Consider the following 6,000-nt stretch of genomic DNA (forward strand, 5'->3'; position numbering starts at 1 on the left):
GTATTCTTTTGTAGATAATTAGATAAGAATCCAGCCTTATATGTTTCTCCATGGCAAGTGAGTTAAAGATCTTTGGCTGCTAATAAAGATGCTAACTCAAGCTAGCTTAATGGGGGTAAAGGAAATTTATTACAAGAATATGGAATATTTTCCAGAACTGCAGGTCTGAAGTGAAGCTTAACATTCAAAAGGACTGGAATTTGGAAAAGAAAAGTTGTCAGGAATGCAAAGTGTAATTTTTTCTTCTCATCTCTACTTCCTTCTGAGCATTGCTTCATTCATCTTTCTCTGTGGATTGGCTTCTTCTGCTACTTTGTCCTGTTGTGGAAGATGGTATGATGGTTCATTTCATGTGTCAAAGTGGCCAGGTTATGGTGTACAGTTGTTTGGTCAATCAAGCACTGGCCATTGTTATTGTGAGGGTGTTTTTTTAAATTGCAAAGTATAACATTTTACAAAAAAAACAATAAATTTCAAAGCACACCACAACAATTAGTTATTAGAACAGATTTCAGAGTTTGGCATGGGTTACAATTCCACAATTTTAGGTTTTTACTTCTGGCTGCTACAAGACACTGGAGACTAAAAGAGATACCAATATAACATTTCAGTAGTCATACTCATTTGTTAAATCCTATCTTTTGTGTTATAATGCCACCTTTTCCTTTGATCTTTTTAAAATTATTTATTTTACGGATGTTCTAGTTTGCTAGTTGCCAGAATGCAATATACCAGAAACAGAATGGCTTTTAAAAAGGGGAATTTAATCAGATGCTAGTTTACAGTCCCAAGGCCAAGAAAATGTCCCAGTTAAAACAAATCTATAGAAATGTCCAATCTAAGGCATCCAGGGAAAGATACCCTGGTTCAAGAAGGCTGATGAAGTTCAGGGTTTCTCTCTCAAGTGAGAAGGCACATGGCAAACACAGTCAGAGTTTCTCTCTCATCTGCAAAGGCACATGGTGAATACGGTCAGGGTTCCTCTCTCATCTGGAAGGGCACATGGTGAACACGGCATCATCTGCTAGCTTCTTCTCCTGGGTTCCTGTTGCATGGAGCTCCCCAGGAGACACTTTCCTTCTTCATCTCCAAAGGTCGCTGGCTGGTGGACTCTGCTTCTCGTGGCTATATCGTTCTGCTCTGCTCTCTGAATCTCTTTCATTTTCCAAAATGTTTCCTCTTTTATAGGACTCCAGAAACTTATCAAGACCCACCCAAATGGGTGGAGACATGTCGTCACCTAATCCAGCTTAACAAGCACTCTTGATTAAATCACATCTCCAGGGAGATGACCTGATTACAGTTTCAAACATACAGTATTGAATAGGGATTATTCTACCTTTATGAAATGGGATTTATATTAAAGCATGGCTTTTCTAGGGGGACATACATCCTTAACCAGCACAATTGATATATATATATATATATTATATTCACATACCATGTAATCATCCAAAGTGTACAATCAATGGTTCACAATATCACCACATAGCTGTACATTTATCATCACAATAAATTTTTTTCTTTTTTTTGTGAAAAATAACATATATACAAAAAAGCAATAAATTTCAAGGCACAGCACAACAATTAATTGTAGGAAAGATTTCAGAGTTTGGTATGGGTTACAATGCCACAATTTTAGGTTTTTACTTCTAGCTACTCTAAAGTACTGGAGACTAAACGAAATATCAATATAATGATTCAGCAATCATACTCATTTTTTAAACCCTACCTTCTCTGTATAACTCCAACATCACCTTTGATTTTACTCCACTTTTTAGGGGTATTTGGGCTATGCCCATTCTAACTTTTTCATATCAAAAGGGGCTGTGGATAATATGGAATAAGGGGATAGATCTAGTTGATTTTCTGTAGAGGCTGGCCCCTCCACATTTCAGGACTTATCGGGTCTAGGAAGCCATCTGGAGGTTGTAGGTTTCTGGAAAGTTACCTTGGTGCATAGAACCTTTGTAGAATGTTCGTTAGGATCAGCAAAAATGGTTTTGGTTGGGCTTTTAAAAATATTTTTATTAATAAAACAACATACAAACATGCAAACATTCCATACATGGTATTCAATCAATGGCTCACAATATCATCACATAGTTGTGTATTCATCACCATGATCATTTTAAAAAAAATATTTGCATTATTCCAGAGAAAGAAGTAAAAAAGAAAAAAGAAAAACTCATGCCCCTCACCCCTCCTTTTCATTGACCACTAGTATTTCCATCTACCCAATTTATTTTAACCTTTGTTCCTCCCATTATTTATTTTTTAATTCACATTTTTTTACTCATCTGTCCATACCCTAGTTAAAAGGAGTATCAGACACAAGGTTTTCACAATCATACAGTCACATTGTAAAAGCTATATCATTATACAATCATCTTTAAGAAACAAGGCTACTGGAACACAGCTCTACAGTTCAGGTACTTCCCTCCAGCCACTCCAATACACCATAAAATCAAAAGGGGATATATATATATAATGCATAAGAATAACCTCCAAGGTTATCTTGACTCTGTTTGAAATCTTTCGGTCACTGACACTTAATTTTGTCTTTTTTTTCTCCCCCCCTTTTTGGTCAAGAAGGTTTTCTCAATCCCTTGATGCTGAGTCCCGTCTCATCCCAGGATTTCTGTCCCACATTGCCAGGTTTATACCGCTGGGTGTCATGTCTCATATAGAGGGGAAGGGCAGTGAGCTCACTTGTTCTGTTGGCTTAGAGAGAGAGGCCACATCTGAGTAACAAAAGAGGTTCTCTAGGGGGTGACTCTTAGGCCTAATTTTAAGTAGGCTTAGCCTATCTTATGCAGGAATAAGTTTCATAGGGGTGAACCCCAATATCAAAGGCTTGGCCTATTGATTTGGTTGTCCCCCACTGCTTGCTAGAATATAAGAAATTCTCCCAATAGGGAAGTTGAATATTTTCCCCTTTCACTCCATTCTCCCAAAGGGATTTTGCAAATACTACTTTATTCACTGTCCAAATCTCTCTGGATTTTATTTTGGCATTACACTAACCTGTACAAATCTGGTTGGGGTTTGGCAAGCTATGATAGGTAGCAATGCCTAACTGAGGCTTGCTTAAGAGTGACCTCCAGAGACACCTCTCAACTCTTTCTGAACCTTCTCAGCCACTGATACCTTGTTTGTTACACTTCTTTACCCCCTTTTGGTCAGGATGGCATTGTTAATTATTTGTTACACTTATTTACCCTCTTTTGGTGAGAATGGCATTGTTGATTGCATGGTGCCAGGGCCAGGCTTATCCCTGTATTATCTCCCATGCTGCCAGGGAGAGTTTCACCCCTGGATATCATATCCCATTTAGCAGAGGGACAGCAATAGTTTATTGTGAGTGCATTTTGCAGATGGATTTACATCATTAATCAGGTGATTGCATTGACAGTTGATTGCATCTACAATCAGCAAAGGAAATTGCCCACACAATGAGGGGAGTCACCTCATCCAATCAATTGGAGGTATTAAAGTGGAAATTGAGGATTTTGAAAGCCAGAAAGAGGCATTTCTGCTTTTTCCCCAGCCAGTCAGCTTTTCCTGGAGAGTACAATTTCACTTTCATTGGACTGTCCAGCTTGTGGCCTGCCCTAAAGGGTTTGGACATGCCAGATACCGGACTCGCCTTTTTCAAAGTTTCCAGCTTGTGGTCTATCTTGTGGAATTCGGGCTTGCCAATCTCCGACTTCACCCGGGCTGATTTCTATAATATCTCTTTATATATATAAGGTTCTGGAACCCTAAATAATACAGATGGCCATGCCATAGCTCAACAACTAAAATTTTAGTTTCCTTCCTTTGAGATGCCAGCCCTTCAGCCTGAAGAGATTCTGATTAACTCAGCTTGGGTCAGGAGTACACCTCTGACCCAATCACGTATGGCCCGGGGACATGGATTATAATAAACATGAGAGTGATGGACTCACCCCCTGAACCCTTATGGATTGGAGAAGATAGAGAGTGGAAGTTCTCTAGGGAGAATCATCGTGACCTGGGCAGCACATCTACTACACCATTTGTCCCAATGCCACTTTTTGAGCAATTTATCTTGTCCCCACTAATTGTTTATTCACTCTTTCATTCCCCTGAATGTCTGTTTCACACTGCATTACTGCAGATAAACAGGGTTAAATTGTTATAGAAGACTCATAGGACCCAAATGACAGTGCTTACAAATGCAGCTTGTTACAGAAAAAGGATACACTGTAGTCACGGCATTAAAGAAATGATATCCATCAGAGCCGTAAGTTATTTCACAGCAAGGGGTTCTGAGATGTCAAGAGTGGGATCCTATTGTCTTCCTCTATGAGGGTCATGCACTTTAAGATTAGGAACAACTATTGTGTGTATGGAACATATCAGAACCAGGGAGCCCAAAATGGAGTCCAGTAGAGTCCAAATAGAATCTCAGTTTGGGTTTTTTATATTTTGCTGATCATGTAGGCATATTCTTGCTATGTAACCAGCCTCAACAGTAGAGCCCTTGGGGTAGGGCATCACACCTAGACCAGGTACAAATCATCATTTTCACGGTTTACAACACAAATGCTGATAAGCTGGTATAAACTGTCTTGAACCTCCTCAGAACCTTGGTTACAAGGCAACAGTATTAATCAATATGTTTCATGGCTTGATGAGGGGTTTTTGTCCTGCAGGAATTTTAGGAAAACAGCTCAGGCTAAGTCCAGGCCTGCTGGAATTAATCCTCCCAACACACATATTTTTCCTCTCTATTCAAGCCTTTAGCACCTCCTCATCTATCCTCACTCTTGGCTACTGACCTTGTTTCCTATTTCACTAAGAAAATAGGAGCAATAAAAAGACAACTTTCACAAGCTCTCAAGTTCACATCTATACTCTTACCAGAATCTGTGCCTATCTTCATTATTGTCTCTCCTTTTTCTATAAACGAGCTATCCATGAGACTGTTTTATGTATGACTCACTCTCTACATGAGTTCTAGAACCCATTCCCTTTCTCTTATCAAAGACATTACTAAAGCAGTTTCCCCCTCTGTGCTGGTTTGAAAGGAAGCATGTCCCCTAAGAAAAGCCATGTTTTAATATAAATCCCATTTCTTAAAGGTAGAATAATCCCTATTCAATACTGTATATTTGGAGCTGTAATGAGATCATCTCCCTGGTTGATGTGATTTAGTCAAGAATGGTTGTTAAACTGGATTAGGGGATGACATGTCTCCACCCATTTGAGTGGGTCTTGATTGGTTTACTGGAGTCCTATAAAAGAGGAAACATTTTGGAGAAAGAGATTCAGAGAGAGCAACACTACGAAGCAGAGAGTCCACCAGCCAGTGGCCTTTGGAGATGAAGAAGGAAAACACCTCCTGGGGAGCTTCATGAAACAGGAAGACAGGAGAAGAAGCTAGGAGATGATGCTGTGTTCATCACATGCTCTTCTAGCAGAGAGAGAAGCCCTGACTGTGCTTGCCATGTGCCTTCTCACTTGAGAGAGAAACCCTGAACTTCATCGGCCTTCTTGAACCAAGGTATCTTTCCCTGGATGACTTTGATCGGACATTTCCATAGACTTGTTTTAATTGGGACATTTTCTTGGCCTTAGAACTGTAAACTAGCAACTCATTAAATTCCCTTTTAAAAAACCATTCCGTTTCTAGTATATTGCATTCTGGCAGCTAGCAAACTAAAACACCCTCTCTCCTGTATCATCAGCTTTCCCTTCTCCATTGGATCATTTCTATCAGCATCCAGCATGTTTTTACTCCTATCTTTTAAACATAAACTCTCTCTTGAACTCATTTTCTCCCCTAGTTATCGCTTCTTTCTCTCCTCCGCTCTAAAACAAAGTTCCTCAAAAAAGTTGCCTGTTCTTCACCTAGGGCAATATGTAAGATTCCACAAGGGTTGCATGCACTAGAGTAACTTTCCAGAAACCTACAACCTCCAGATGGGTCCCTGGACCAGATAAATTCTGAAACCTAGAGGGCCCAGCCTCTCC

The sequence above is a fragment of the Tamandua tetradactyla genome, chromosome X (genome assembly GCF_023851605.1).
Source record: "Tamandua tetradactyla isolate mTamTet1 chromosome X, mTamTet1.pri, whole genome shotgun sequence".
Classification (NCBI taxonomy): Eukaryota; Metazoa; Chordata; class Mammalia; order Pilosa; family Myrmecophagidae; genus Tamandua; species Tamandua tetradactyla.